General features: G+C 49.9%; 2 non-coding genes across 2 annotated transcripts; both read right to left on the bottom strand.

Moving 5' to 3' along the window:
* Positions 1-1,919: 1,919 nt before the first annotated feature.
* trnam-cau (transfer RNA methionine (anticodon CAU)) lies at positions 1,920-1,991 on the bottom strand. The gene has a single exon. It is a non-coding gene; the product is annotated as a tRNA-Met (tRNA).
* A 3,198-nt stretch (positions 1,992-5,189) lies between these two features.
* On the bottom strand, positions 5,190-5,261 carry trnam-cau (transfer RNA methionine (anticodon CAU)). Its single transcript has one exon. It is a non-coding gene; the product is annotated as a tRNA-Met (tRNA).
* Positions 5,262-10,040: the final 4,779 nt, after the last annotated feature.

The raw sequence follows: 10,040 nt of genomic DNA, 5'->3' as shown, positions 1-10,040 counted from the left end.
GGAAAGCTGCTAAAGACGACATTGAATGAATAGGAGAGAATGCGTTCTCAGCTGGGTTATGGTCCCAACACGCACCCGTTGTGCCAGGGGTTCCACCTCGGTTCCACTCTTCCTTCACTCGCAACACCCCACACCCACCTCCCATAGTGCCAAGGCACTTTCCCCTGCAACCGCCGAATGTGTAACACCTGCCCATTTACCTGCTCCCTCCTGAATATCCAAGGGCTCAAACCTACCTGCCAGGTGAAGCAGCACTTTTGCCACAACCTAGTCCGCTGCATTCGCTGCTCACAGTGTCGTTTCCCCAATGTAGCATGAAGCATAAACTGGGTGACTGCTTCGCAGAACATCCCGGTTCTGCCCGCAGGAAAAAGGCCCTGGCCTTGCGGTTGCCTGCCACTTTAACACATCACCCTGTTCCCTGGCCAACATCTCTGTCTCAGGCTTGCAGCAGTGTTCTCGCTCCAGATGAAAGAACAACACCTCATTTTCCACTTGGAGACCTTACAGCCCTCCGGTCTTCAATATCGAGTTCCATAACTTTAGGGCCTGAACTCCCCCATGTCCTTGACCCCTACCACACAAACGACTCCTTGTTATCACCTCGTCTGCTATGACACACTACGTATTGTTAGCCGCTAACAGTCTCCATTAACAGTTATTCGCCCTCTCACGCGGATCGTTATTCACTCCCACGTCCTTCCTATTGTTCTCTCTCTGAGCTGGCGGCAAACACAGCAATGTACATCGGAGACTCTGAGCCAGCTGAAACTTGCTCAGTATGAAGTACATACCACGTTGCTGCAAGAATTGCAAGCAGCAAAGCGTTTCCAGAACATCTGCTTGTCATTCTGTCCCCGGGGCGCTGATATTTGTCTCATCCCCAGGAACTGGACTACCTCCAATGGTGGATAATTAAACCATTTTATTTCTACTTGGACGTTGTTCTGGGGGGTGGGACGGGGTGTAGGGTGGGGGCGGGTAGAGTCCATTCGATCTTCTGCTCTCTCTCTCTGTCTCTCTCTGAAACTCTTGGGGTGAGAGGTGTCAGTTACATTAATGCGGGGAACATGAACAACTTTGATTGTGAACTTTGTCCAAGGGTCTGTTATCGGAGAGATAGAAAGATGCTGTGCTGGCAGGACAGAAAGAAATGGACACCGAGAACTCTTCGCCCAGGTAAATTCACATTGTTGTGCAGCCTTCTTGGTGTTCAGAAATCGTCTTCACCCAGCAATCTTACGGAAAGTCTATTGCAAAGTGGGCATCGCTTTCTTTGCTGCGACCGCGCAGCAGTTAACATCTGAGCCCCAAGTGTCCCAGATGAAGAGAATCCGAGTGAAACCTTCACTCACTGAGAGTCATCCCCACGGCCCTGAGCTGAGGGACTGCAGGCATCCAACACGGAAGGGACGGTTAAAAATGAAGCAGTTTTGCTCCCTCAGCCTCTCTGTCCCAGAGACAGGCAGTGGGACGGCATAAACACGTAGCATCATTCTCGCGCAGACAGAAGCCGTTCAGCCCATCGAGTCCACGGCGACTGTCTGTCACTTGTCTCTCTCTCTGAGGTTATTCACAATCGGTGGTATCCGTCCAAATAGTAGGGGACTATGTCTGAGTCGTGATGCGGTTTCTGACATGCTTGTCATTCTCGTCTGGACCAGGGTGGCGAATTACTGCAAGGAATGGACGAAACCGCAAGGCATGTGTTTCAACTTTACCAGCTGATTGGCATCGCAGAGAACTGAGTTTGCGATTCAGTTCAGAGGAAACAGACGAAGGACAGAAAACCATTGAGACCTCAAAGATCATGCCACTTGAATTGAGTGGATTTGGCGAGTGCATCGATATGCTAAATGCCATTAAGTAGATGCAAAGGCGGCTTGTAGAAGAGAGCAGCACGAGGCGACATTGAACAATAGCAGAGGATGGTTTCGATCCATCGACCTCTGGGTTATGGGCCCAGCGCGCTCCCGCTGCGCCACTCTGCTGCCGCACGCAGCGCCCCTTCCACAGAACACTTCTGGTTTTCGTCTGGCACACGGCAGGCACCTTCGAGCCTGATGTCAAAGACCTCCACTGCTGTCGTGTAATATGCTGTTTCGCAGACGTATGGAGGCTGTGTAAATATAAATTTATTTCTAAATTCCCACATTCTGTTGGTCGAACTGTGATTTCACACTGAATCACAACATGTGTCACAGCGCAGACGGAGGCCATGCGGCCCACCTTCGCTCTGCTGGTTCAACACTTAAGTAAACGTTTGTCTCTATTCGTTTCATTCTCTCGCCTTCTCAGCGTCAATCTGCACATCTGAACGTGACCACCGAATTCCCTTTTGTGTCCATTGAATCTTCCTCTTTGTCAGTGTCAGACAGGGACTTACTGACCCTAACCACTCCCTGTAACGAAAACGTTCTTCCTCATGTCACTTTTCCTTCTTTACCTCGTGACTTTAAAATTCTGCCGAATCGTTGTGGATCCTTTCAGATGTGGGAGCATTTTCACAACATTATTTCCTGTTTCTAGATCCCTCATGACTTGGAAAAGTTCGCTTCTCTGAGGAGAGCTGTCCCAATTTTCCAATCTACCTTGATTGCTGACATTCCTCAAACACCGCACCACTCACGTCAACCTGTTGAACACTATCTCCAACCATTTCACTTCCCTGTCTTCTGCCTCATTCGTACTCCAGACAGCCCAACCTCGTTTCACGAAGGCGTTTTTTGAGAAAATTAATCAGGCAGTTTTGCACAAGTCAAGTTAAAAAACGCGGGCTCGTCCGGGATTTGAACCCGGGACCTCTCGCAACTCGGCACTGGAAAGTACCCTAAGCGAGAATCATACGCCTAGACCAACGAGCCAGAGCGCTACTGACGACACCCGCCGCTTGCGTGACCTGAGACTTGCTCAGTATAAAATACATTTGAGATTGCTCTGAGAATTGCAAGCGGCAAAGAGTTTCCCGAACAGCTGCTTCTCATTCAGTCTCCCTGCTGCTGTTTGCCCCGTCCCCAGGAACCGGGCTCTCTCCACTGGCAGATAATTCAACCATTTTGCTTCGAAACTTTTCTCTGACACCCGAGTGGCCAGTGACAAGCATTGCCCTCCTCAACATAGGATACAGAGAACAGGAGAAGACCACGCAAACCTCCACGAGTGTATCAACGCGACTGTGCACATTGGGCCAGTATATCACTGGGAAATATTTATGTCCAAGCTGTTTTCGGAAGCAGATGAGAAGGCGAGGTGCAGAACAGAGCGCTGTTATACCGGAAAGCTGCTAAAGACGACATTGAATGAATAGGAGAGAATGCGTTCTCAGCTGGGTTATGGTCCCAACACGCACCCGTTGTGCCAGGGGTTCCACCTCGGTTCCACTCTTCCTTCACTCGCAACACCTCACAGCCACCTCCCATAGTGCCAAGGCACTTTCCCCTGCAACCGCCGAATGTGTAACACCTGCCCATTTACCTGCTCCCTCCTGAATATCCAAGGGCTCAAACCTACCTGCCAGGTGAAGCAGCACTTTTGCCACAACCTAGTCCGCTGCATTCGCTGCTTACAGTGTCGTTTCCCCAATGTAGCATGAAGCATAAACTGGGTGACTGCTTCGCAGAACATCCCGGTTCTGCCCGCAGGAAAAAGGCCCTGGCCTTGCGGTTGCCTGCCACTTTAACACATCACCCTGTTCCCTGGCCAACATCTCTGTCTCAGGCTTGCAGCAGTGTTCTCGCTCCAGATGAAAGAACAACACCTCATTTTCCACTTGGAGACCTTACAGCCCTCCGGTCTTCAATATCGAGTTCCATAACTTTAGGGCCTGAACTCCCCCATGTCCTTGACCCCTACCACACAAACGAATCCTTGTTATCACCTCGTCTGCTATGACACACTACGTATTGTTAGCCGCTAACAGTCTCCATTAACAGTTATTCGCCCTCTCACGCGGATCGTTATTCACTCCCACGTCCTTCCTATTGTTCTCTCTCTGAGCTGGCGGCAAACACAGCAATGTACATCGGAGACTCTGAGCCAGCTGAAACTTGCTCAGTATGAAGTACATACCACGTTGCTGCAAGAAATGCAAGCAGCAAAGCGTTTCCAGAACATCTGCTTGTCATTCTGTCCCCGGGGCGCTGATATTTGTCTCATCCCCAGGAACTGGACTACCTCCACTGGTGGATAATTAAACCATTTTATTTCTACTTGGACGTTGTTCTGGGGGGTGGGACGGGGTGTAGGGTGGGGGCGGGTAGAGTCCATTCGATCTTCTGCTCTCTCTCTCTCTCTCTGAAACCCTTGGGGTGAGAGGTGTCAGTTACATTAATGCGGGGAACATGAACAACTTTGATTGTGAACTTTGTCCAAGGGTCTGTTATCGGAGAGATAGAAAGATGCTGTGCTGGCAGGACAGAAAGAAATGGACACCGAGAACTCTTCGCCCAGGTAAATTCACATTGTTGTGCAGCCTTCTTGGTGTTCAGAAATCGTCTTCACCCAGCAATCTTACGGAAAGTCTATTGCAAAGTGGGCATCGCTTTCTTTGCTGCGATCGCGCAGCAGTTAACATCTGAGCCCCAAGTGTCCCAGATGAAGAGAATCCGAGTGAAACCTTCACTCACTGAGAGTCATCCCCACGGCCCTGAGCTGAGGGACTGCAGGCATCCAACACGGAAGGGACGGTTAAAAATGAAGCAGTTTTGCTCCCTCAGCCTCTCTGTCCCAGAGACAGGCAGTGGGACGGCATAAACACGTAGCATCATTCTCGCGCAGACAGAAGCCGTTCAGCCCATCGAGTCCACGGCGACTGTCTGTCACTTGTCTCTCTCTCTGAGGTTATTCACAATCGGTGGTATCCGTCCTAATAGTAGGGGACTATGTCTGAGTCGTGATGCGGTTTCTGACATGCTTGTCATTCTCGTCTGGACCAGGGTGGCGAATTACTGCAAGGAATGGACGAAACCGCAAGGCATGTGTTTCAACTTTACCAGCTGATTGGCATCGCAGAGAACTGGGTTTGCGATTCAGTTAAGAGGAAACAGACGAAGGACAGAAAACCATTGAGACCTCTAAAACCATGACACTTGAATTGAGTGGATTTGGCGAGTGCATCGATATGCTAAATGCCATTAAGTAGATGCAAAGGCGGCTTGTAGAAGAGAGCAGCACGAGGCGACATTGAACAATAGCAGAGGATGGTTTCGATCCATCGACCTCTGGGTTATGGGCCCAGCGCGCTCCCGCTGCGCCACTCTGCTGCCGCACGCAGCGCCCCTTCCACAGAACACTTCTGGTTTTCGTCTGGCACACGGCAGGCACCTTCGAGCCTGATGTCAAAGACCTCCACTGCTGTCGTGTAATATGCTGTTTCGCAGACGTATGGAGGCTGTGTAAATATAAATTTATTTCTAAATTCCCACATTCTGTTGGTCGAACTGTGATTTCACACTGAATCACAACATGTGTCACAGCGCAGACGGAGGCCATGCGGCCCACCTTCGCTCTGCTGGTTCAACACTTAAGTAAACGTTTGTCTCTATTCGTTTCATTCTCTCGCCTTCTCAGCGTCAGTCTGCACATCTGAACGTGACCACCGAATTCCCTTTTGTGTCCATTGAATCTTCCTCTTTGTCAGTGTCAGACAGGGACTTACTGACCCTAACCACTCCCTGTAACGAAAACGTTCTTCCTCATGTCACTTTTCCTTCTTTACCTCGTGACTTTAAAATTCTGCCGAATCGTTGTGGATCCTTTCAGATGTGGGAGCATTTTCACAACATTATTTCCTGTTTCTAGATCCCTCATGACTTGGAAAAGTTCGCTTCTCTGAGGAGAGCTGTCCCAATTTTCCAATCTACCTTGATTGCTGACATTCCTCAAACACCGCACCACTCACGTCAACCTGTTGAACACTATCTCCAACCATTTCACTTCCCTGTCTTCTGCCTCATTCGTACTCCAGACAGCCCAACCTCGTTTCACGAAGGCGTTTTTTGAGAAAATTAATCAGGCAGTTTTGCACAAGTCAAGTTAAAAAACGCGGGCTCGTCCGGGATTTGAACCCGGGACCTCTCGCAACTCGGCACTGGAAAGTACCCTAAGCGAGAATCATACGCCTAGACCAACGAGCCAGAGCGCTACTGACGACACCCGCCGCTTGCGTGACCTGAGACTTGCTCAGTATAAAATACATTTGAGATTGCTCTGAGAATTGCAAGCGGCAAAGAGTTTCCCGAACAGCTGCTTCTCATTCAGTCTCCCTGCTGCTGTTTGCCCCGTCCCCAGGAACCGGGCTCTCTCCACTGGCAGATAATTCAACCATTTTGCTTCGAAACTTTTCTCTGACACCCGAGTGGCCAGTGACAAGCATTGCCCTCCTCAACATAGGATACAGAGAACAGGAGAAGACCACGCAAACCTCCACGAGTGTATCAACGCGACTGTGCACATTGGGCCAGTATATCACTGGGAAATATTTATGTCCAAGCTGTTTTCGGAAGCAGATGAGAAGGCGAGGTGCAGAACAGAGCGCTGTTATACCGGAAAGCTGCTAAAGACGACATTGAATGAATAGGAGAGAATGCGTTCTCAGCTGGGTTATGGTCCCAACACGCACCCGTTGTGCCAGGGGTTCCACCTCGGTTCCACTCTTCCTTCACTCGCAACACCTCACAGCCACCTCCCATAGTGCCAAGGCACTTTCCCCTGCAACCGCCGAATGTGTAACACCTGCCCATTTACCTGCTCCCTCCTGAATATCCAAGGGCTCAAACCTACCTGCCAGGTGAAGCAGCACTTTTGCCACAACCTAGTCCGCTGCATTCGCTGCTTACAGTGTCGTTTCCCCAATGTAGCATGAAGCATAAACTGGGTGACTGCTTCGCAGAACATCCCGGTTCTGCCCGCAGGAAAAAGGCCCTGGCCTTGCGGTTGCCTGCCACTTTAACACATCACCCTGTTCCCTGGCCAACATCTCTGTCTCAGGCTTGCAGCAGTGTTCTCGCTCCAGATGAAAGAACAACACCTCATTTTCCACTTGGAGACCTTACAGCCCTCCGGTCTTCAATATCGAGTTCCATAACTTTAGGGCCTGAACTCCCCCATGTCCTTGACCCCTACCACACAAACGAATCCTTGTTATCACCTCGTCTGCTATGACACACTACGTATTGTTAGCCGCTAACAGTCTCCATTAACAGTTATTCGCCCTCTCACGCGGATCGTTATTCACTCCCACGTCCTTCCTATTGTTCTCTCTCTGAGCTGGCGGCAAACACAGCAATGTACATCGGAGACTCTGAGCCAGCTGAAACTTGCTCAGTATGAAGTACATACCACGTTGCTGCAAGAAATGCAAGCAGCAAAGCGTTTCCAGAACATCTGCTTGTCATTCTGTCCCCGGGGCGCTGATATTTGTCTCATCCCCAGGAACTGGACTACCTCCACTGGTGGATAATTAAACCATTTTATTTCTACTTGGACGTTGTTCTGGGGGGTGGGACGGGGTGTAGGGTGGGGGCGGGTAGAGTCCATTCGATCTTCTGCTCTCTCTCTCTCTCTCTGAAACCCTTGGGGTGAGAGGTGTCAGTTACATTAATGCGGGGAACATGAACAACTTTGATTGTGAACTTTGTCCAAGGGTCTGTTATCGGAGAGATAGAAAGATGCTGTGCTGGCAGGACAGAAAGAAATGGACACCGAGAACTCTTCGCCCAGGTAAATTCACATTGTTGTGCAGCCTTCTTGGTGTTCAGAAATCGTCTTCACCCAGCAATCTTACGGAAAGTCTATTGCAAAGTGGGCATCGCTTTCTTTGCTGCGATCGCGCAGCAGTTAACATCTGAGCCCCAAGTGTCCCAGATGAAGAGAATCCGAGTGAAACCTTCACTCACTGAGAGTCATCCCCACGGCCCTGAGCTGAGGGACTGCAGGCATCCAACACGGAAGGGACGGTTAAAAATGAAGCAGTTTTGCTCCCTCAGCCTCTCTGTCCCAGAGACAGGCAGTGGGACGGCATAAACACGTAGCATCATTCTCGCGCAGACAGAAGCCGTTCAGCCCATCGAGTCCACGGCGACTGTCTGTCACTTGTCTCTCTCTCTGAGGTTATTCACAATCGGTGGTATCCGTCCTAATAGTAGGGGACTATGTCTGAGTCGTGATGCGGTTTCTGACATGCTTGTCATTCTCGTCTGGACCAGGGTGGCGAATTACTGCAAGGAATGGACGAAACCGCAAGGCATGTGTTTCAACTTTACCAGCTGATTGGCATCGCAGAGAACTGGGTTTGCGATTCAGTTCAGAGGAAACAGACGAAGGACAGAAAACCATTGAGACCTCTAAAACCATGACACTTGAATTGAGTGGATTTGGCGAGTGCATCGATATGCTAAATGCCATTAAGTAGATGCAAAGGCGGCTTGTAGAAGAGAGCAGCACGAGGCGACATTGAACAATAGCAGAGGATGGTTTCGAGCCATCGACCTCTGGGTTATGGGCCCAGCACGCTCCCGCTGTGCCACTCTGCTGCCGCACGCGGTGCACCTTCCACAGAACACTTCAGGTTTTCGTCTGGCACACGGCAGGCACCTTCGAGCCTGATGTCAAAGACCTCCACTGCTGTCGTGTAATATGCTGTTTCGCAGACGTATGGAGGCTGTGTAAATATAAACTTATTTCTAAATTCCCACATTCTGTTGGTCGAACTGTGATTTCACACTGAATCACAACATGTGTCACAGCGCAGACGGAGGCCATGCGGCCCACCTTCGCTCTGCTGGTTCTATACTTAAGTAAACGTGTGTCTCTATTCGTTTCATTCTCTCGCCTTCTCAGCGTCAATCTGCACATCTGAACGTGACCACCGAATTCCCTTTTGTGTCCATTGAATCTTCCTCTTTGTCAGTGTCAGACAGGGACTTACTGACCCTAACCACTCCCTGTAACGAAAACGTTCTTCCTCATGTCACTTTTCCTTCTTTACCTCGTGACTTTAAAATTCTGCCGAATCGTTGTGGATCCTTTCAGATGTGGGAGCATTTTCACAACATTATTTCCTGTTTCTAGATCCCTCATGACTTGGAAAAGTTCGCTTCTCTGAGGAGAGCTGTCCCAATTTTCCAATCTACCTTGATTGCTGACATTCCTCAAACACCGCACCACTCACGTCAACCTGTTGAACACTATCTCCAACCATTTCACTTCCCTGTCTTCTGCCTCATTCGTACTCCAGACAGCCCAACCTCGTTTCACGAAGGCGTTTTTTGAGAAAATTAATCAGGCAGTTTTGCACAAGTCAAGTTAAAAAACGCGGGCTCGTCCGGGATTTGAACCCGGGACCTCTCGCAACTCGGCACTGGAAAGTACCCTAAGCGAGAATCATACGCCTAGACCAACGAGCCAGAGCGCTACTGACGACCCCCGCCCCACAACATTATTTCCTGTTTCTAGATCCCTCATGACTTGGAAAAGTTCGCTTCTCCGAGGAGAGCTGTCCCAATTTTCCAATCAGGCAGTCCAACACGGAAGGGACGGTTAAAAATGAAGCAGTTTTGCTCCCTCAGTCTCTCTGTCCCAGAGACAGGCAGTGGGACGGCATAAACACGTAGCATCATTCTCGCGCAGACAGAAGCCGTTCAGCCCATCGAGTCCACGGCGACTGTCTGTCACTTGTCTCTCTCTCTGAGGTTATTCACAATCGGTGGTATCCGTCCTAATAGTAGGGGACTATGTCTGAGTCGTGATGCGGTTTCTGACATGCTTGTCATTCTCGTCTGGACCAGGGTGGCGAATTACTGCAAGGAATGGACGAAACCGCAAGGCATGTGTTTCAACTTTACCAGCTGATTGGCATCGCAGAGAACTGGGTTTGCGATTCAGTTCAGAGGAAACAGACGAAGGACAGAAAACCATTGAGACCTCTAAAATCATGCCACTTGAATTGAGTGGATTTGGCGAGTGCATCGATATGCTAAATGCCATTAAGTAGATGCAAAGGCGGCTCGTAGAAGAGAGCAGCACGAGGCGACATTGAACAA

Source organism: Chiloscyllium plagiosum, unplaced genomic scaffold (genome assembly GCF_037043375.1).
Source record: "Chiloscyllium plagiosum isolate Xiang-an unplaced genomic scaffold, Cpla_swu_hap1 HiC_scaffold_27, whole genome shotgun sequence".
NCBI classification, from domain to species: Eukaryota; Metazoa; Chordata; class Chondrichthyes; order Orectolobiformes; family Hemiscylliidae; genus Chiloscyllium; species Chiloscyllium plagiosum.
This window is presented reverse-complemented; position numbering and strand designations above follow the sequence as displayed.